Source organism: Hippocampus guttulatus, chromosome 9 (genome assembly GCF_054856545.1).
Source record: "Hippocampus guttulatus isolate MCC_2025c chromosome 9, RoL_Hgut_1.0, whole genome shotgun sequence".
Lineage (NCBI taxonomy): Eukaryota > Metazoa > Chordata > Actinopteri > Syngnathiformes > Syngnathidae > Hippocampus > Hippocampus guttulatus.
In genome coordinates, this window is record NC_141269.1 from 17,163,933 (window position 1) to 17,186,609 (window position 22,677).

The window sequence follows — 22,677 nt, forward strand, 5'->3', positions numbered from 1 at the left end:
GGATTTTGGATGCCGAACACAACTGGCACAACCATAAAAAGAAAGGACAAGGTAAGCATCCTGTTTAGTCAAATACATATGACCTTAAAGAGGAGCCAGACATTCTAATCAATGACCCTGAGTTGACCTGATCTTAAGGCGCCTCCATAGCAGACAGCGGCAATACAGCTGAATCATCGTGTCTATCTCACTTCTTTTCACTATAGAAGGTTGAGTGAGGTGACCTAGCTGTCAGTCTGAGCCTCTGAGCCTTTCCCTCATATTCATCCCTGGCAGACGCACTTCATTACTCTGGCTAAATAGACTTTCAAGAGACCCCATCAGCCCTCGCACCTTTCGACACAGGCACCTCATCAGACATACGCACTCTGCCATACGCACACACAAGCGTAACATGACACGCCCACGCAGGAACACATGTCCCGACCCCCATCCCCTCCTGCTGCCTTATCTTTTTACAGGCCCATCAGTCAACACGCATGTACAGCCTTTCACAGGCACACTGCTGGTCGACATCAACTCGCCACCACATCGGACACCAGCAGACAGCTATTACAGCGTGTGCTCAAATGAGCATTTATCCTCACAGGCTTCTCTAATTCTGTAATTTTGCTCCACTTTAAGACATGGACACACTTATGGTTGTCTGGAAGATGTCACAATTTCATGTCCAAGATAGTTAGCCAATGTAAATTGCCCTCAGATACTCAATTCACACGGAACCGCAAAGATTTCAAGATGGCGCAGTAGTTGGCAGCCATGCTGTGGTGCCCGGACTGAATGTGCATTGATACATCTGCAAGAGCTCCTCGAGAGCTCTGCTTTTTTGTTGTTGTTGTTTTTGTCTTTTGTTTGGTCAAATGGTGTTTGGCGTCCTGCGTGTGGACCCGTTGTTGGCTGTTTTCAGTGTTTTGGCCACGACAGTCGTCGAAGGAGAGGAATCTGTGCTTGATGGTTGTGCCTTCTCTCAGCACTGATTTTGATTGGGAGGAATGTCGGCACCATTTGGCTGTCAGTGCTGGACAGCCCCGGGGGAGCTTGTGTTTTTTGCGCATGTCATGGGCAGGACTTTTCACTTCAGCGAAGATGATGGACGGAGCTGTTGGACAGTCTGCGTTGGTGCGGCTGGATGGATGGCCCCTGGAGCTGAGGATGGGGAGAGAGGAACATCGGCGTGGAGCACGGATGCCTATTTGTAACTGAGAGTCAGTGCTAGGAATTGAAGCGGATTTACATGGGATAATAGAAGTGACCAAATCTCTTTTTTCGTCAATGGACACAACAGCTTTTTGTTTACTTTCAAACTTAGCTTGCACGTTTTGAGCATGACATCTCTAATGCACGGGTGAAAGGATGCTTTGATACTCGCTTCTTTCAGCTATAGCTGCATCCAACACAAGGCATATGCTGGAATATGGTTGTGATTGCATGTCCATGTGTTACGTGTTGTGTTACATTCCAGTATTGTATGTTGACTGTTGTGAAAAGCGCTTTCTTACATCTGCAGCTGTTGTGAAAGCACTGCATAAATAAAGATGTATTGTATTACAAACAAAAATAAAAACCAAAGTCCTTTTGAACTTCTTAACCTTTGAGAAAAAGAAGTTGTTGTCATGATAGGATGAAGCATATTAAATCCAAAGATACATTTTTAATTAAATCAGTTCTCAAAATAACTGCCCGGACTGAATGCAAATACTCTTACAGAATGTTTTCATTACACATTTGATGGAATAAAACATGGTTAATTAATCAGGCCTTGGAGTGGATATAAAGTTAACACTATTCAAAGCAAGGGTTGCTTTTATTATGGTCTGCATTTATACCAGGTCTCATGAAAGCTTTTACCGTGAAAGCTGCAATACAATGTGGACAAGGCCGAAATTGGCTTCATTGGCGTTTTCCTGATCTTTTCTCACAAATAAATAAATTAAAATAGTCATGTGGTTTGGAGTTGGCAAAGAAGATCACTAAGCCCGTGATTGCAACATTCTCCATTCTACTTTGTTTCACACTTGTGTGACACTCGGGCCTTGGCATTATGTTCACACATATATTGATTTTTTTTAGATTTTTGCTCACATAATGGTGGGTTTCTCCTCTTGACAAACTCATTATTTTTCCAATTTCACTTAAAGTGTTCTATCCTTTGATATTTTATTCTTGCCTGACTCAATGTCACCACCACGGCGACATATCATTAAGTAGGGAGCTGTCTACATGCACCACAGATCTAAGCGTGATTAGATTCATGGAGATAAACACTTTGGAGAAAGCTCTTCCAAGTTACATTAATATACTGTTCACATCCTGACCAAATGCCTGCAAAAAGGAAAACAGACCCATTTTGAAAAAAAGATGAACACCAAGGAGGAGCGCCGAGCAGCTAATAAACCTCAATATCCTCCGCAGAAGTGGAAAACAAGGAAGATCATTTCGTATACAGATGTTTTTATTTTCTCCATTCATCAAACCACAGAACGCGTCTCTAAATGTACAACTTCAAGGATGCTCGAAGTAAAATAGTTTGGCAGCCCAGACAGTATGAATCGACGACAACATTCGATAAATTTGCAGGGGGGGTTCGATTCTGACTCTGGCCTTCCTGTGTGGTGTTTGCATCTTCCCCCCGTGCCTGCATGGGTTTTCTCCGGTGACTACAGTTTCCTTTTACATTACATTTTACACAACACTCTATTGTGAGCACGAATGGTTATTTGTCTTTGTGTGCCCTGCGAGTGGCTGGCTCCAGTTCAGGGTGTACCCCGCCTGCTGCCCGAAGACAGCAGGCATGCCCGCGCCCCTCGTGAGGCTAAGTGGATTAGAAAGTCGATGGATGGATGATGATAGCTGTGCAAAAATACCTCTTTTGATTTTCTTTTTGGCCTGCGTGCACCGGAGTTATTTTCTGCATAAGAGTGACAAAATATTAGCATGACAAAATTATAAGTCATCTTTTAAATGGCAAATACTGTATCTTGTAACTCTTACATTAGAGCTCATTGAACTGCACATTTTTACAAAATGTGGTGTGTGTGTATGTTTTGTTCTGATCGTAAGACAATAGTCAGTGGATGAGATAGCCCCTTGACAATACACTTCTTCAGTAAGCAAAAATGACATACCAGTATAATGGACGGAAAATGGCAACTCTAAATATAGAACGGGATCTGTCCCTCATCGGGGCGCAGTCGTTCTGTCCTACTTTACAATTACTCCATTTTAGCACCAAAGAATAGCACACACACACAGACACACGCATACACACACACACACACACACACACATTTATGCACTCACTCATTAGGCCTGAAACATTTTGCCCTCAGCCACCGTGCCCTCTCATTCTAATATTCTGGATTGGAAGTCATGAGTTGGTAACCCGGGGTGACGGAATCAGGCCTCTGATTCATGCCCTGGCCCCCCAAGGGTGGAATAAACCAGGAGAGTGCAGACCTCAGCCTCCAGCATTTAGCTAACGCAACTTGATTGACAAAGACAAAACAGACTAAGTACACAGCCACGATGGATGATTTAAAGGAGCACATATTTCCATGGCAAACAAATGCACAAAAAGTAAAAAAGAACCTTCTGATACAAGTCATTGGTAATACAGGAATGCCCGACCATTTGATCGTGGTTGACTGGTAACGGCAGACTGCTCCCAAATCGATCGCAAGGGCCGTGGGGGGAGAAAAAAAGTGTGTTTTGTATATATATATATATATATATATATATTTAAATATATATAAGTCAGAGTCATCCTGTGTGTGTGTGTGTGCAGAAAAGACAACCGCCGGCGTCTGTGTGTTGATTTCGAAAGCTCAAGGGCAAGACCATCCCTGATCGTCACCCACTGCCACAAATGTAAGATCTGATAGTTTAGCAAGCAACTCATGGTTCTAAGGGAGCGCATAGCATCAAGGTTTTGTCAGCGAGGAATCAAGACACCGAACAGCTTTTAGCACACCCCGTGGTCTTTATGAATGGGTTAGAATCCTGTTTGGTCGAATAAGCGCACCCGGTGCATTCCAGAGTTGCATGGAAGTAGTGTTAGAAGGTTTCCAAAATGAGTGTTGCATGCCATATTTGGATGACATCCTTTTTTATTCTAAAACTGAAGTGGACCATCTCAGAGAGGTTTTGTGCCAGATGCGATGACATGGCATTCAGCTTTGCCCAGCCAATAATAAGTACCGTATTTTCACGACTATAAGGCGCCATTAAAAGTCTTAAATTTTCTCCAAAATGGACAGGACGCCTTATGATGCAGAGCGTCTTGTGTATGCGCTGAGTTCCAAAACCTGACTGACAGCCGACACGCTGTTTATATAGAGAAAAGGCGGAAGTGACTGTGGACAGGCATGCGGCAAAGAAGTCGGCCAATCAGTGAAGGGTGGGCGTGCATATATACATATATGGAGAGAGAGAGAGAGAGAAAAGGCAGACGTGAGTGACAGGCATGCGGGGAAGAAGTCCGCCAATGAGTGAAGGGTGGGCGTGTAAGTGGACGCTAAAGGGATGCTACAAGCAGGTACCAACACCTGTATAGAGTGTGGCTATGTGCATTGTTGCAAAACAACTTCGGTTTTGGGTTCTAAGAACCCCCGAAAATAAATTCTACAAAGAGACACGCCTACGAAGCTCAGTTCAAACTTCAAGCCATCGGTTATGCTTTTGGCATGCGTGCCCATCTCACAGCAGCGGTGAAAAACCAAGTCAAGCAAATGAACTCTGAGCTTGCCGTTATTCCCGGAGGCTTGACTAAAGAACTCCAACCGCTGGACATCGGCATCAACCGGGCGTTCAAAGTAAAGTTGCGAACGGCATGATAACAATGAATGATCGATGGCAAACACAACTTTACAAAGAGTGAGAGGCAGCGCCGGGCGAGTTACGCCACAATTTGCGAATGGATTGTGGCTGCTTGGACGAACGTGTCTGCTTGCACTGTTGTTCGAGTTTTTGGCAAAGCCGGCATCATTTCTGTGGAGCCACATGGTAATGAGAGTGACTGACAACGAGAGGGAACACGGCGTTTTTGATGGATTACCGGTACTTGCACAATTGTTCAATTCTGATACAGAGGATGAGGACTTTGATGGATTTCTGGGTGATGATTGATCGAAAAACGTGAGTACATTGTACGATGGCTAAATAAAATACAACGGAACTCAGTTTTGCTTCCGTTGCCTTTTTAAAAACGTGGATTTAGCTTGTATCTGTATGTCTTGGCATGCTACCGTATGCTTCAAGCTAACGTGTTTTTAGCGTGCGCGCATGAATGCCGTATGTTTAAGCTGGCGTATGTTTTACCACTTTAAAATTGCGCCCAATAATACAGTGCGTTTTGTCTATGTGTAAAATACAGAAATAGGACCCATTAATGAGACTGCGCCCAACCATACGGTGCGCCGAATGGTCGTGAAAATACGGTAAATGTGATTATTTTGTACGAGTGATTTAAAAAAAAAAAAAAGAACAGTATGGAAAAAGAAACAATACTGTAAGTTATATATAAAAATGGTAGTTCATGTGGGTTAAAAGGATAAAAGATGTAATTTGTTTGTCGTGAAAATAGTAAATGTTTGCTTGAAACTTTAATGTGAAAATAGATTATGAAGCAACTTGAAAGAGAGGTTATGTTTGATTGAATTGAAGGTTAATAGATTGACTGTATTTTACGGTATGGCTGTGTTTTGTAAAACAAGACTGAAACTGAAAGCCTATTGATTTTTATTCTGTTTTTGAAACCTGACGTATGTCCTCAAATAATAAAGAATAAATTCTCCTTCTGAGGTGACAACAGCAGCTCAACGTGTGTCACTCCTTTTCTTGCCACAGCATTTCACATTCATATAGATATCTAATTATAGATATATATAAATATCTATCTATCTATAAAAAAACATTTATATTGTATAAGGTTATCCCCTTACCACTGAGAGATCGATAGCATCCTTCAACCTCTCAATCCTACAGTGATACAGAGTGTGGCGCAGGAATCATAATCCTTTTCAGAAGGAAAGCTTTTGGTCTAACAACTGAAGATTTGTTCGCATGTTGCGCAGGGTAGACGTTGATCCAGTGAGGGATATGATTCTTTTTCCATATCTATTTCCACCTCCCTTCAACTCCAACTTTGTCAAGTTCTTTCTTTCTGTCACTGTTCCCCTGTCCTTCTTGTGCATGCACTCAGCTGTCACACTGAGACAAGGGTCTTCTGCCCCTGGGGAGATAGCTTCTGGAGCTAGGATTCATACAGAATCACAAAACATTTGCCCATAAACAGACTCTCAACACACACACACAGATATACTGTATATATATACAGCATATATACAGTATATGAAAAAACATGGACACATTTACAGTAATGGAGCAGGGTTTTTTTTTTAAGTCAAATGTGATTCATCATATCAAACTAGCTTTTTAAACATTCACTCAGCTTGCAGCGTCTTTGATTCACTGATTTCACTGACAGGATCAAAGACACACTGAAAATATACTTTGTTGCACAACTTTTTTGAGGCTCTAGGGTGTTAAGTTCAGTCACTGTGCTTTGTAAGCAAGTAACCAGACTACCCATTTGCATTATTGATAATAAAAGCCCATTCGAAGTGATGTAATCATAATTATAAGAGATGCCCCACAGCTGATCAAAGCTCCTCTGCACACTTGACATAATTTGAAGTGTCGTTAAGTCAGGTAACACTGCAACTTAGAAGAAGGAGAAAAAAAAAAACAGTGCTTTGCAAAATGTCTTGGGCATATTTATAGTGACATTATTCTCCTCATGGCCAGTATTTAACAAGAGTGGCCGCAACATTAAACACACACACACGCGCACGTGCACGTGCACACACACATAGAGCTCCAAAAATCATCATTTTCCAGGAGACCCCAAAAATCTTTGTTCAACCATTCACATTGCGTTGTCAAAGGGAGCAATTTTCACTGGTTAATATTGGTCAACAATTAAAACAAACAACAAAACAACAAGATATAAAACCCACACGTGTGTCCTGACCAGTAGTCTGAATTAGTGAGAAAAAAAAAGACCAAATTCTGACAAAGAAGAGTTCGGTCCTACACAAGTGATATATATTAAGGCCAAATGTGGTCTAGCATAGGTAAATATCAAATAAGACCCTTAACTAATTGTTAATGGCTAGTGTGCATATTCTTGTTTTCCTTTAAATTAACCTGTTAATATAGAGTCTAACTTTAGCGTATGTCAATAGGATACCACATGTTCAAATATACCGAGAGAAGTAATTCAATTCAGGAGTAATGCTAAAATAAGCTTAAATCATGATGTCAAAAGAGTCCTTATCAAAGGAAGCATACTGTACTTCTCCCATTTTGTTTCCTTATGTGCTGTATTTCAACAAAAGATGAAAATAAATAATGTATATCGCATGCAGGTGGAAAGAGACAAGGCCAAAGAAGCTCTGTGAAGCAATTTTCTTTGTATTAACTGTGCGTGTGTGTGTGTGTCTTGATGTGGCCTCGTCTTCTTTATAATGAATACGTGAATACAACACTTTGAAATGAAACTAACAACCTTTCCCCTCGTTCCTCTGATCTCTCGCTGCCACAACTGTGACAGAATGATGAAACAAGTGTGGCCTGACCTCGGCCCCGGAGTTAGAGCCGCATTTTTCAAGCCTTTTAAACACAAGCGAGCATTCTAGGTTTTATCGACAAAACATGGGAGCAAACCCACAGGAGTGCTGAGAGCTAAAATGCCTCATCCATACAAAGGCAAGTCTCCAAGGTTGGATGTTGTATTTAATCCGTTGAATCCCCATGGACCTGATGTTGGGAAAAATGTTGTCTTGGCTTGTGTGTAACGTGTACGGTATATTTGTGCATGTCCTTCCACAGAGCCGCAGTTAAAGCCCTGTGATATCTGCGGCCATGTCAATGATTCCCTTGCACAAAGCTCTCACTGCAACAGTGTGTCAGAGCAAAGACCAGCTTCCTTTACAGGAGCTTGAACACCAACACTCATACACATGCAAATCCGAAAAAGTGAGAACATGCGTTGAGAGCAACACAGGCCTGTCAACAATAATTCCCATATTCAATTTGAAAAAAAGAGACACTTAGAAAAAGGAAAGCACGTCATACATTCCCGTTCACGTGTATTGTCGACTTTTGAATGCTACAGTATCTACCAAGAACTACGGAGACTTACCAAGTGAGTGGAAATTCCAAATTTTTCAAATGTGTTGCTGTACCACAGATGGCATAATTTCAGCAGTCTGAAGATGAAATTCCATGAATATGCACGTATGTCTTGATAATCAAGTTGATTATTCTTATTCTTCTCCCCATACAGTCGGCACAAAAGTCATCTTGTAAACAACTGCAAAGCTGTCCGTACCCCCGCAAGCTACTGTAGAACTGAGCGCGTCTTCCTCGTAAAGAGCATGAATTTCCTGCGACACCTGGTGAGAAGTGGTTCAGATAATGTTATGCAATGCATTGGTGATCTGCATAGTCCTATGATAAACTGGCATCATCTCGCTGGAAAAAAAAAACATGACTTTTGAGACATTCAAACCGATGATGGATGTCTTTGTTGAAAAATGCAATAAATGTATTTTTATGATATGTCTATGTCTAGCTTGCGGCACATATTGTGAAAATAAATATGAAAATTGCCCACTCGATAGTTCTCCCTCTGTAGTTTTTCGAACCGTAACGGATGCTGAACTCAAACTGTTAGTCAGTCACTGAACACGTCATGCTGTTGGTTAACTCTATACTAGCAACCCGTTCGTACTCATGTCACTACGTCTAGCCCAACCTTTTTTTCGATCGAGATTTAATTCTCATGCGGCCAACCTCCCGCGGTCGATCAGTTCAAGGAAGTGCACCGTACACACATGTGCACGCTCACGCATGCAAGCCATGATGAGCAATAGCCATAACTGATCCTAATGTGAAGGAAACATAAACACAAACCAGATACAGGATACAAATATCTGAGTTTGTACAAAGGAAATTACTGCCTACATAGTGGAAGACCTGACACAGGGAGGCATCGATGCAATCTTGTCACTTAAAGTCCAAAAACATCACTATCGTAGCTCGCGTGTACCGTGCTAAAATCCAAATTCCCTTTGCCAATGAAATTGTACATTGCAGATCAAACAAACAAGCTTTGAATGAAAATAAACAAAATATATACGGTATGTATCATCTGACAGCTTGCAACCATAAACAACTTCCTGTGATGTAGGTCATGTGTGGTTAACAAAAATTTTGAATTCTGTTTTTGAGAAAATATTACTTTTTTGTGGTTGTGAGACAGACGAGGTGTGTATGATGGCTAACACAAAATATACAATATAATAACACATACACTGCTGCATGTATGGGTGTTTTTTAAATGAGTAATTATTAAATAATTTACCATCTCAGTCTTCTTCCAAACCTGGAAATAATTGCCATTTAGTTCAGTTTCAGTATATAGTAAACATGACTGTGCCCTGGTCTTTTAGTGGGTTCTGTTTTGTCTGTTTTTGTGTGTCAATAGCATGTCCGCATGATCATACACCCAAGAAGAGCTCAAAGACATCACAAATGCGACTCCTATGGAAATATTGCCAATTTTTCGGGCACCTGCTATGAATTTGGGGCATTTTTTGACGGAAATTGTGAGACACCATAGAAGAGTGAAGCGAGCTGTCATTCTCGTGCAACTCTATGTATGGGGGGCACAAACACACGCACCTGGGATCTTCCACTCCAACGTGCACTCAGTCATCAAGAGAGGGACAGGATGCACAAAAAGGGACTATTCCTCCTCTTCTTTTGTGCTTCAAGTCAAGTCGCATTTATTTATATAGCCCTGAATCACAAACAGACTCAAAGGGTTTCGCATGCCCAGAGTTGACAAATATTAACAGCATCTCCTGACCTTAGACCCAAGAAGGCAAAAAAAAAAACAAAAACAAAAAAATACCCTTCTGGGGAAAAATAAGAAACCTTGAGAAGGGGCCGCAGATGGGAGAATCCCCCTTCCAGGATGACCAGGCTGCAATGGATGCCAAGTGGGCAACATTTGACACAATATTGTTCGATATAATGTTCGAATGATATAAATGTCCATTTAACAAGATGAAAACGCAGTCGGGAGACCCCTTCAGAGAGGTGGGTCCCCCTCTGAATTGAGTTGATCAATGAAGAAAGCTTCACAGAGAGATAGCTTCGTGACCAGATCCTGGGTACCGCATTACATCTGGAGTGATTTCAGATGTACCGTGGAGATCGTAGCCCAGAGCTCCCCAGCAAAAGCAAAGGTAGCAGTGTCTGATTCCCCACCAAAAATGTGACAGCATTATCCGAACAATAATTTCCTGCTCCGAAATATCTGCAAGCGTATGTTTGTGGAGCACATTTGAATTTTGAACTGACTTTCACCAACTCCCTGGTAATTGTACTTGGTTACTTTAACAAGGGGAATCGGTGACATGAACGACCCAAGTACAAGCAGTTTATTAAATGCCCTACCAGAGAGGAGAAAACGTTGAATCAGTGCTCCACTACATTTCGCAGAGACTTTATATGGCAGTTGTGCAAAGGCAGTGGTCCCGCAATGAATTTTCTGCCACGGACTGGTTTGTCAGCTACCAAACACCCGCTTATGGGGAAGTTCCCTCCTGCAACGCATGCTCGTGGCTGAAACTGAACTAGAAAGGAACAGTTCAGCTCACAGAGATTCCATTCAGCACATTCACTCAACTGATTCATTTGAATGAGTCATTTGCGAACAGCACAACACTAATTGAACCCCGTCTGCCGCTCCAGTCCTTTCCCCTCCGCACCCCATTTCCCACAAAAATGCAAAATGCTTGGCATGTGAATGCAGGTGATCAGGTGAGCTTTTAATATTTTCTGTGGGCATCCCTCGTCATCGTGCTATTATTGTAAAGTACACTAGCAACCTTTTTGCCGACTGAGCGGTCGTTCATGCTGTCTGGTGGCAAACGGCCTATTCAGAGTTATACCCAAACACATGAACCAATTAACAACTGTTTTTGTGACAATATGACTTGAAACACACACTGTCCTCATGATAAGAAGTTTTATTGCCTTTCCTGGAGCTCAGTATTGCAAGCTTTATTTCTCTCAAATTAATTAGTTTAAATTAGATGTCAAAATGGTTAATTATTATGATGAATGTTTTACTGAAATAATAGTGAGTGGAATTACAACAATGTTAAACTGAGGCACAAATTGTCAGAGTTGCCAGAGAGAAATGAGTCTAATCCATTTCATGGGAACCAAAATACCCTATGGTTTTATTTGTACAGAGAGTGTGAGAATGGAAGACAGCGAGACAGACAGAAGAGGAATACCGAATCCATCTGAAAATGGAGCTTATCTGCCTTTGCTGTATTGAGCTGAGGAGAGGGTTTGTTTCCCGATGCCCTAGATAGAGATCTTTTCACAAGTTTTATTCCGAAAATAATTGTAACTGAGATGTCCAAAGTATGCACACCATGCAATGATGATGTCATTTCTTAAGTATAAACTGTTTCAAAACAGCGCTGTTTTGAAACAGCAAAAGAGGCGGGTGAACAAATGCATTCTTTGATGCATCGTGAGGGCGATGTCAATGATTTGGATTTGATTCACACATTTTATGAACGTTCATGCTGGTGAAACGAAAGACTTATTGTGGGTCGAGGGCTGGACTGGCAATTGGGTACACCAGGCAAATGCCCGGTGGGCCAACAATCCTTTGGGGTTGATTCTTTTTTTTTTCGTCTCAGGGAGTTTGAACAACTCAAGTATTACAGCAACAAGCAACTATAACAAAAAGAACACTAAGACACAACAGATACAGAGAGTCCTTGAGCACTCTATTGTGTCTAGTGGTGTGGAATAGTGATTAAACAACGTATAGATGAACAACAGACCTGGGGTCACCAACGTAGTGCCCGTGGGCACCAGGGAGCCCTGAAGGACTACATGAGTAGCCCACGGGCCTATTCCAAAAATAGCTCACCACTGATGAGACACTGTCACTCTCCAGGAATAATGTAGAAGCGATCATTTCAAGATGTGAACACTAGCAGATATTTATAATGAAGCGTGGCCAATTGGTATTTATCTGTTTCATAAGGATTGTGAGAAATCGCTAATATGATCAGTGTCTTCTCAGAAACAAATATCACGAATTATTAAATATACCATATGAAGGTAGTTCAAGCACATTTATTTCAAAAGTGCATTCTATCAAACCGGTAGCCCCCCTCATTAATCAATAGCCAAGAAGGAATTCTTAGTTTCTAAAAGGTTGGTGACCCCTGATCTAGAACGTGCCAGTCATAAAGTCTCATAATATTCATTTGAATAGGACTGATCAAGGAAGACTTTTATTGGGAATAACTTGTATTTAGACGGAGAGATTTTTGAAGGTATACACTCTCATTTTGAGCTTTTACAGTACAGTAACAGACCTCATCTACAAATTGAACATTTTGGGACCTATTTTCATGCGCAAGTCGAGAGCACAATGCGCAGTCTAACTGTGCATTGGGTGGAGTTTTCTTTCTTTTGGTATTTTGCTAGAATTTGCGGCAGTAGAATTGAACTTAATGGGGTGTTTGCGCCTTTGTACGCCATTGTGTGATGAAAGTAGATTATTTCTGGCCAATTCTTGCGGCATCCCTCATTTTGCTGTGGATGCCCTCTCTCAGGTGAAAATTTTGTCTCTGAATGCTAAAAATATAATCCGCGTCATGTTTTCAGAACCATCAACAATGAAATGGACGCAAAGCCCAATGTAAACTTAATCTGTGGAGGACACAATTCCCGATATTGAGAAAATGTACTCTGAATGGTCGATGAGTGAAGTTGGTTCTTTGAGAGGCTCTCATGACTCCATGCTGGGATCCTAGCCTAAAACATAAACTTAAAAACCTATAGGAAACTCAACCAGCCATCACACTACCCTAGGTGGTTTGTGAAATGTTATTCCTGATTGCCATTTTTAAATTTTGTATATTTATTTTTTTTCGTGACGGCTATAAGTGATCAAGATTGCGTGATGAAGTGATGATGAAGTTTTGGGGCGCTAAACATTCTGTAAGTGTGAATAGATCATTTCCAACCTTAAAATATTTGATGATACAATACTAGACAATGATCTTATTAGTTTTGTTCAGCTCTAATTTTGTTTGGATTGAATTTATTTCCATAATCGAATGTCACTTTTTTGAGAATTTTACCATGTTCAACAGGAATAACATCACATTTTCATTTCAGCTCGTTGTCCTGTGTATGGTACCAATGTACAGTACATTTTTGTTCAGTGCAATGGTGTGCTGACCCATCAAATTATCACATTTTGTCCAACCGCATGGATTGCAGGAACAGGAATAGGTGAAAAAAAATCCCTGCTGTAGAATTTAACGGGAAGCCAGAGTGAAAGCATCCTCAGACGTTGAAGCATACGTGTCATATGTCACGGTGCTGCCACTTGTGAAGATATCCGTTGTAAATAATTTGTGTGATCGATTTGTGTGATCGACCCTTTAAGATCATTAGCAGGGAAATGTAATTAACTAAAACACACAATAATGTGCAATTAGTAAACACTGTCCCCAAAGGCAGGATTATTTTACCTCTAAAACCATCCGATTTGTCTGATCCAAGGAACCTGTGGAAACAATTGCTCATGTCAGGTCCGAAAATCCTCCATGCTGTTGATGTCACGATCATCTGTGGTAAGGCACCAACCAGAAGTTTGGGGTGATTACTGAGGTTTGAGCAATAAACAGAAGTCAGGATCATCTCCTCATAAGTTCATGTAGGTACAATCTTTGTACTTGACTGGTTGACCTGACTTGTACCCCATTATTGGTCTAAAGAGGGTCTAAGCTGTCTGGCTTCACCATATGCTAAACACCACCGCCATGTTGCTCTTCATTTTTTTTTTTTTTTTTTGGTGAGTATGTTTGACCAATTCTATGTATTTTGAGTCATTATTTTTCATTCAAGGGTGTTTTTCATTTATTATGCATTATAAATCACCTCAAAGTGCAGTTGGTGTCTTGCATATGGAACCTTGGCAGTGGTCAGTGGTAATTCCATACGTAGGATTCCAGAGTCTGTCTCTTACCAAAGTGAAGTGAAACAGTTAACTGGCATGAGGGTCTCAGTAGAGTCTCAGACAGAACAAGACACACCTTGCAAACAAATCTACAATCCATTTATTAATTAAGAGGCTCTGGGTTCACGTTGTGGCAGGATTAGGTTGGGCTTGGGACGTTGGAGTTGGATGACACAGGTTCGAGTCCCACTATGGACACAATTATTTAAAAAAAAAATGCAACTATTTGTTGGAGAGATCCGAGTGGCTTGTTGGCCACTGTCAAGGTACCCTTGAGCAAGGCATCAGACCTGCCACCCCAGCTCAAGTGCTATGGCACGCTTTGCACACCTCTCACCCTGAATCTCTCCTCACACCCCATCATGTGTGTGATCTTGTTCAATGGGTGTGCCACACAAAGTATACATTATAGTGGGAGTTAAATTTCCTCTTGAAGGAGACCAAGTAGTCCAAAAAAAAGAACCCTCAGCTCAGGCCTCCCTGTATGGAATTTGCATGCAGGGTGGAGTGGGTTACTTTAAAAATGTATCCCGATCGTTACCAGTTTCCTGTTAAAAAAATGTAGTTAGGCTAGTACAGTAATCCCTCGTTTATCACGGTTAATGGGGACCAAAACCACCCGCGATAAACGAAAATCCACGAAGTAGCGACCAATTAACATATACTGGTAAAAAAAAAAAATATATATATATATATATATATATTGTATATTATTATTTTTTTAAGTCCGCAAAAAGTCCGCAAACAGTCCGTGAGAAGCTGCAAAACAACAGCAAGTCACATAGAGCAACATATACAGTACTGTACTCCATGTATATGAAAAAATACATATATATTTTTTATGAATGTTTGAAAAAATCCACGATGCACCGAATCCGCGATAAACGAACCGTGAAATAGCGAGGGATCACTGTAATGCAATCCGAGCATCATAATATTAAGGAATGAAACTTTTTACTTTTCATGGATTAATCATGGATTACTCCAATACCAAATATATTGAAGAAATTACTTTTTAGAAGTGTAGAAGAGAGTTCGTGTTTCACCTCCTTATTGTTCATATAAATGTAGGATCAGCCATGTGGGATGGACAGATGCTTTTGTTCACAATCTAACAATAGCATGCAAGGCTCCTGCAAAAAAAATATATATATCCGAAAGCGGTCTTTTGAAGTGGTGATCGAGATGCAAAATTGGACGTATGTGTGTGTCAGGCTGCGTGTGAATTGGGTTGTCTTCTCATCTGGTCTTGGCATTTTGGAGTCAACCTTGTTTTCTTTTATCTCCTCCTTTGCCTCACAAGTTGCTCGTACCATCTGGCACCAGGCTTTGAAAACAAGGCCAAGTTTCTCCCACCAGAATGGTATGAAAATATACCCACTAAACCCAGCCGTCCTGTCGCTCTCTCTCAAGTCAAGTCATTGAACTGAATGGAATATGAGGAACTCTTTGGGTCAGAGGAGACAAGATGTGCTTTAAGAATTACAAACTGCATCTGAAAAAGAAAAAAAAAAACATTGAGGTGAATTTGGAGTTTGGATTAACAATCTCTGCGATTGGCTGGCAACTGATTCAGGGTGTCCCCGCCTACTGCCCGAAGACGGCTGGGATAGGCTCCAGCACCCCCCGCGACCCTAGTGAGGATCAAGCGGTTCGGAAAATGGATGGATGGATGGATTAACAATCTGTGATCCACTGATAAAATTCCCAGAAAATATTTGATCAAGGTCAAAGTTTTACAATCTCACGCAAACAAGGAAAACGAGGAAGAATAGATTGGGTTCAGAGCTCTCCTGACTTGTTTGTATAGTTAACTTTCTGCTCCTGGCAGTGACGAGAAACGCCACTGACTGTCCTCTTTTACAGGCCATTATCATTTGCATAACCCATTCCCCTCTCTGTGTCAGTGTTTACACTGTACAAGTGAGGCCATGTTGGATCGCAGCACTGCTGTGCAATGTCAATTTCCCTGTCCACTGCTGTTCTTTAATTGCTTTACTTTCCACCGTGACTATAAGTGGTATCATTTGTACACCTCTGCATAACATTGTGCCCTCCTTAACATTAAAGAAGACAAAAAAAAAGTATTTAGTCTCTCTCATCTCTCTTGTCATTCGTGTTAAATATTTTTTCTGTTGTCTTCAAGGGTTTGTTCAGTCCACTTTATATCTCTTGCTCTGTACTATGTGTGAGATCCCTGCGCACACTACAAATGACAGCACCTCTGCCACCTTCTGTAGTCGTGGTTGTGCAATGACACGTTGACATGTTCCCTGGTGTCAAAGCCAACCCATCGCCACCCCCCGCCCCACCACCACACACACACACCCTCAAAACCCCGGGGTGGCCCGTCCCACCTCTGACAAGAACTGGTCTAAGTCAATAATGCCAGGGTGCTGCAGTTGCCAATGGCTTCGGATTTGGGGGGGAAATTTATGGAACACACTATACACTGTAAAGCTGTAAAAAGCAATTTCTATCACCATCGTGATTTTGTGTTGTACTGTTAGAAGAAAAAATGTACTGGAAAATTAATTCAGTGTTAAGTGTTTAGAAGCACTGGCTCACCCAAAAGCAGCGAATAGTGCACCATACACACAACATAAATCAATGAAACACATCGTCTGTATCCAAAGGACAACTAAAGAATCAAACGATCCATTAGATCCCTTTCCTTCATGTGTGCATGAGTGTGTACTGAAGATTGTGTGAGTGATGAGGCAGCATCTGTTCCACTCTCTCCAGCAATGATAGACTAATCAAAGACAATTATTCTGTTGACAAAGATACCCAGCCGGTAGCACTGATTCAGCCTCTGTAGGAGTTGAATATTTTCCAATGGAGGCAGTGGAAAGACTTTAGTGTCATTTGCGCTGCATATACGGTGTTTGGCTGTGAGCAATGTGAAAGATATACAAATTCCTATAGATAGTAATTGACTCAAAATACGGTCCAACAAAAATGTATGAATTGAATGTTTGGTAACATAACCTCATTGATGAAAATACATCAAAGCAAGGAGACAATCCTCTTGGGGCAGCATTATAAACATTATTATATATCCTCTCAAGTCATTGGTATTGATAAAACAATATAGAGAATATGTGTGGGGGAAAAAAAAACCTGAAAAAAATATCATAGAAAATAATTGCAAACTGGATGACCATCCAACAAACACTGGAAAACAATCTGTTCCATCAGTACTGACGGAAGGTCCATCTCTGACGGACACCCGTTTTGCTGGTGAATGACGAATGACAGAAAACTGAAAAACTGACAGCCTGAGCAGCGACGCAAGTGTTTTTTCATCCATCGCCGGAATCGTACGGGTCAGTACCGATGGACGTTCTCAGTCCGTCGCAAGAATTAAATAGCAAATTAAAGATCAACAGCCCTCGAACACACCGGCCCACTGGGCAGCAGTCCAGCCCTGGGGGTTGGGAACATCTGTTTTTATTGAGCAAAGTTCAGAGGAGAGCCAAAACAAAAGGAGTTTACTGTAGCCCATAGAGAAAAGGGAAATATTAATAAGTAGAAAAAAGTTCCGACTGAAGTTTTGACATATGAAAAAAAAAATGTCAAGTTGTAGCTCAGAAGTGTATGAACAAAATAAAATGGCAAAGGAGTCAGTTCTTGTATGCTACAACGTGATGCCTGGAAAAAAAGGCACCCCATTCATTTCCAATGATAATTTATTCTTAATTTGAAGCTAGTTGCATCACCATAGTAACATGGAATTCTCAGAAGAAAAAAAATGTAATGACACCTGGCACCGTAGAGAGGCATCTTTTGATGCTTTATTTGTGTGGGTACATTCAATGGTGTAGGCATTATTCCACACCTTACCCCAACCCACTCCCATAAAATGACAGAATAATAACCGGAAGAAAACAAGTGTGTCAGAAAAAATCATACGGATGACATCACAAAAGCTATTTAAAATAAAAAATACACGTTTTCCCCTTCAAAGTTATCGACCTGGGGTACATGTGTGACCTCCGATACAATGACACACACTATATGACTTGTTCAATACCCACACACACACACACACACACACGTTTGCCCCTCCCAATGAAAACAGTGCACCCAGAGGATAATGGATTAGTATAGATTTAAGAAGATTCCAGTGTTTGCTAAGCTCTGAGCTAAGAGTGTTTCTGTCCTATATCAAGCACAAGCCATCTTTTTGATTCAAAAGATTTACATAAATATCGTGTATATATATATATATATATATATATATATATATAGAGAGAGAGAGAGAGAGAGAGAGAGAGGCGCAAACACAATATTGTCATCCTTCACTTGTGATGGAAGAAGAGAGGGTGGTGTGCGTTTTTTGCTGCTTTTATCGATTTTTCAGTTCGACCATTCATGAAATTTCAATTTAAAAAAAAGACCTCACACTACAGTAAAAAGGTATTTTCTTTCTTACTATTATTAATACCACTGTTGCTGTAATATAGAAATAATCAGCATTTAGAGATACGATCTGGAAACCCCAACCAATTCATGTGACTGTCTTTAATCTTATTGGTGATTATTCGGTAAATTCTACAAAAATGGTTAATTAAATTATAATATTATTTCTTTCACATGCTCCTTTACTCTTTGTTGATGATTTCTTGAGTTTCTCCTGTTGTCTGGTTTTTTTTTTGCACTCATTGCACACCCACATTCCAACCGCACCAGCCCCGATGGCAAGGTGTAAAAAGCAGTTTCTTTCACACAACCCCAAATATGTTTCCTCCTCTCCGGCGCCTTTGCCGTGACCTCCAGTCCCTTCTCCTTGCAACCTCACTATAACAACCAGCGCGACTGTTTCCATCCCTCCCACTCTCGGTGCCCTGAACATCTGTGACTGACAATTTCTGTCTTTAACTAAACCCCCTCCAAAACCGGTTTCCGTAGCTTGAATGCCTGGTACATGGCAACGGCGATGGGGAGGGCGGGCATTACAGGAGCAGAGGGTAAGCTCCATTCAAAGCTGTTGTAAACACCACTAATGCATCGCTAAACTTGGGGAATCTCATGTGCCTTCATGTGCATTTGCGTGTGCGCGTGTTTAATTCACACACACAGCCGACTAATCCTTCATAAACCTACATTTTATCACTTAACATTAGCTCAGTGGTGGCATTCTGCCTGTAGATGTCAAAACATTGGCTCGACAAGTCTGTTCTTTTTCTTTGTTGCTTTGCATAGAATCCACATTTCTCAGGGCTTTGGAGATAAAACGCAGCGCGCCTTCTTTGTTTGGAAACAGTGTAACATTAATCACATCAAGCCATCATTTTTAGTGTACATGGCCCAAACTGCAAAACAACAATTACAATTAGAATCTTTGAACTGCTGCTGTGGGAGACATCATTTTTCTTTGTTTAAAATTCACTTTGTTTTATTTTTTCCCCTTTAAACTCAAACAACAGCAGCAATATTAATTGTATTTTGTGATAATGTTTTTTTTATGATTATGAAATGTTGTATATGCAAAGTGATTAACATTAGTCAACAAAATGTATTCTCCTTTTCCCTTTATGCCTCTTACAGTGAAACAATGTTTTCGAATTGAACTTCCAGTACTCTCTTGCTTGGCATCCGATCAGAAGCTGTGCCTGTATCTTTTACAGCGCACACTCACATTTCTCTGGTATGTGCAGAGTGCAATGATATCTTTAACACAGTGGCACCAAAAATTGACAGTGCAACCAGGGTCCAGACGACGTTAGGGACTCATGAAGGAAGGGGAAAAAATAGAGCTGTCCAGAATTCCCATATCGTTTGGTGCGGGTCAGTCACGCTGAGTGGCTAGTATGGGAGGAGGAAATTATATTTTGTCCACTCACCTGTCAGTCACCATGACTTTCGATGACATGACGTGGAGCGCGCAAAAAAGAAAGGACACAATTGTGCAGGATGAGATTAACATTAAAATGACTATGGTCGATTTGTTTTCTTTTGATCAAAGCCAGGCAAAAACTCGCGTCATGCCGGAGTCGAACAGTAGCTTGCCAGCTAGCTCCATCAGTGAAGAGGCATTGATGCTACTGCCGCGTCCTGCTTCTCCCGGGACGACTTCTTCGCCACCCCAGCCTCAGGGGACGAATTTGGCGGATTCGGCCGTGCCCAGCTGTGCACCGATTGCAGAAACTATTCTGGCTACGCATCAAGAACTCTACGATTGTACTCCTGATGCCAATGCAAAAAGCTGTCATCGTAACTCATGACTCGTGTACTGTAGGCCCGTACCTGACCATTCCTCTGAGACAAAAAACAAGAATAGAGACTCGTAAATGACCTTGCTGAGCACAAGGCCCGTAAGATGGACTTCTAATGTGTGTACAACTTATTTTTATTATGAAGTGGAATTAGTGTAGTGAAATTTATTTACCGGCAAATCAATTTTAAAACACCTGTAAATTTGTTTAGTGTTTTTTTTTCTTCTTTTTTTGGGTGCCTCAGTGAGCCTTTTGCTTATATTCCAAATGATTTAAAGTGGATAAAACAGAATATAATGTATTGGAACATTTTTGTGATATTGTTAACGTTCAATATACAAATCTCAATATTAAAACTGGACGCCCTGCATAATTACGTGGTGCCAATAGCAATTCTCTCGAGTGGCTGCGCGTGTGTCGGTCCAAGCACGTGGGTGTGAGCGTGCGTACATGCGCTTGTGTTTTGGCAGGAATCTGGGCACAAAGAAAAAAAACCCCAAAAACAACAACCACATTGCACTGGGGCCGATGACCATGATGTTGCCCCTCTGCTTGAACAGCATCAATCAGTGGGTTTCAAGCGACAGCATCCCTCCAGCAACAACAATTTGAACTTGTAGTTGTCTTGCATTTGAATCTCAATCTATCATTTGCAAGACATTTGAAAAGCTAGCAAAAGTATCCACACTCCATTTTTCCACGGGAATGAAATATTAAACTCCCTCCCCCACGACAAAACAAATATGCACTCAGAGAGGTGGCAGGCACATCGTCTACAAATTGGCGTCACTGACACATAGCAAGCTCCTCGGAGAGGAGAGAGGTGACACTGGAACCGTCTCTGATCATCTGAAGAGCTGCTGTGTGTGTGTGTGTGTGTGTGTGTGTTTGGAGAGTGTGTGTGCGTGACCCCATCTGTCACAAGCTGTTTTTTTATTTGTTTGTCTGTGAGTCAATCTATGTGTCACTAACTTTGTACACATGTTAATCTCTGCAGGCTTGACAAAATGCTTCTGTAGTCAGACATAAACACTAAATCATTCTGGGAACACGTCTTTTTTTTTTTAGTCACAAGTGCTGCTTTTTTTTTTTTTTGCTCAGGCAGTTCATCTTTAATTCATAATTGCAGAGGAAAAAAGACCATTGTTGATATATAGAAACAGACACCATCTTATCACACTCCAACCGATGTTAATGGTTGATTTGGTATCTATTTTGGAAAGTTTACATGATTGACATTTTGTATTTCCAACTTTCTACAACGGCTTCTTCTGATTTTGCATCCATTGCTTTGTCTGTTTTCACTGGATGAGCCAAGTATGTATACAACAGGCTGACTAGATTGTTCCACAAATAAAAAGTATTTCTGTTTCATTTTAATTGTTACATCGTTCACCTGGGAGTAGAACCACATAACATATGCATTTTTAATTACATTTTTATTCTTATCATTTATTATAATCAATGCCCCCCCCCCAAAAAAAAATGCAAGTCTGAATAATCTTTTCCACTGAAGTTCTAAAAACAGCCACTTTTGCGATGACCTTGAACTAACACTACCTAAAATAGCGGAGACAATCATTTGATTGAGGTGAGGCAAGGTTCGAGAAACATCACAATATATTTTGCAACAAACAAAAGCAAGAAACATGAAAACAGAAATCATCTTTTATTTTTTTGTTTGACACCAGCAGTGTTTCGGTGTTTTGCTGTGTTTTACTCACTTAGTATCAGAATGAACTTGAACAATATCTTTTGTTTTTGATATATTTAATTTTAATTTAATTTGATCTCTCGACCCTGAATTTTTAAATAATGATGCTGCATTCTGATTTAGCAATCCATCCTGTCAGGTAATATTAATTTCGAAGTAAAAATGAACAAAAACTAAATCAAATCTTTTCCTGTCTCAAAAAAAGGCTGAATTTTTTTTTTCTTTTAAAAAAACTATCAAATGGAGCGGTCCAGCACAGAGTGTGCATGTTTTTGAGCTGTATTTCAATGCATCTGAGATGATGCATACGAGAATTCATTAGGAACAGTTATCGGAACAGACCACTATACCTGAGACACTCAGCAATTGAGCATGTAAAGAACAACCAAAAGACAGTCCCCAGACTTCAGACATGATAGTACTTCAGAAGATAGTACTTAGTTTGCTCCATATATTTTTTGGTACCATACTCTATTCGCACAGAACTGCCGCTCAGAGTCGGTAGTTTTGATAAGCGCCCTTTGCGAACACCATTGGCAATTCCTACCAGAGACAACATCTACAGCGCATATACATAGACCCTGTCTTGAATACATCAATGTTGC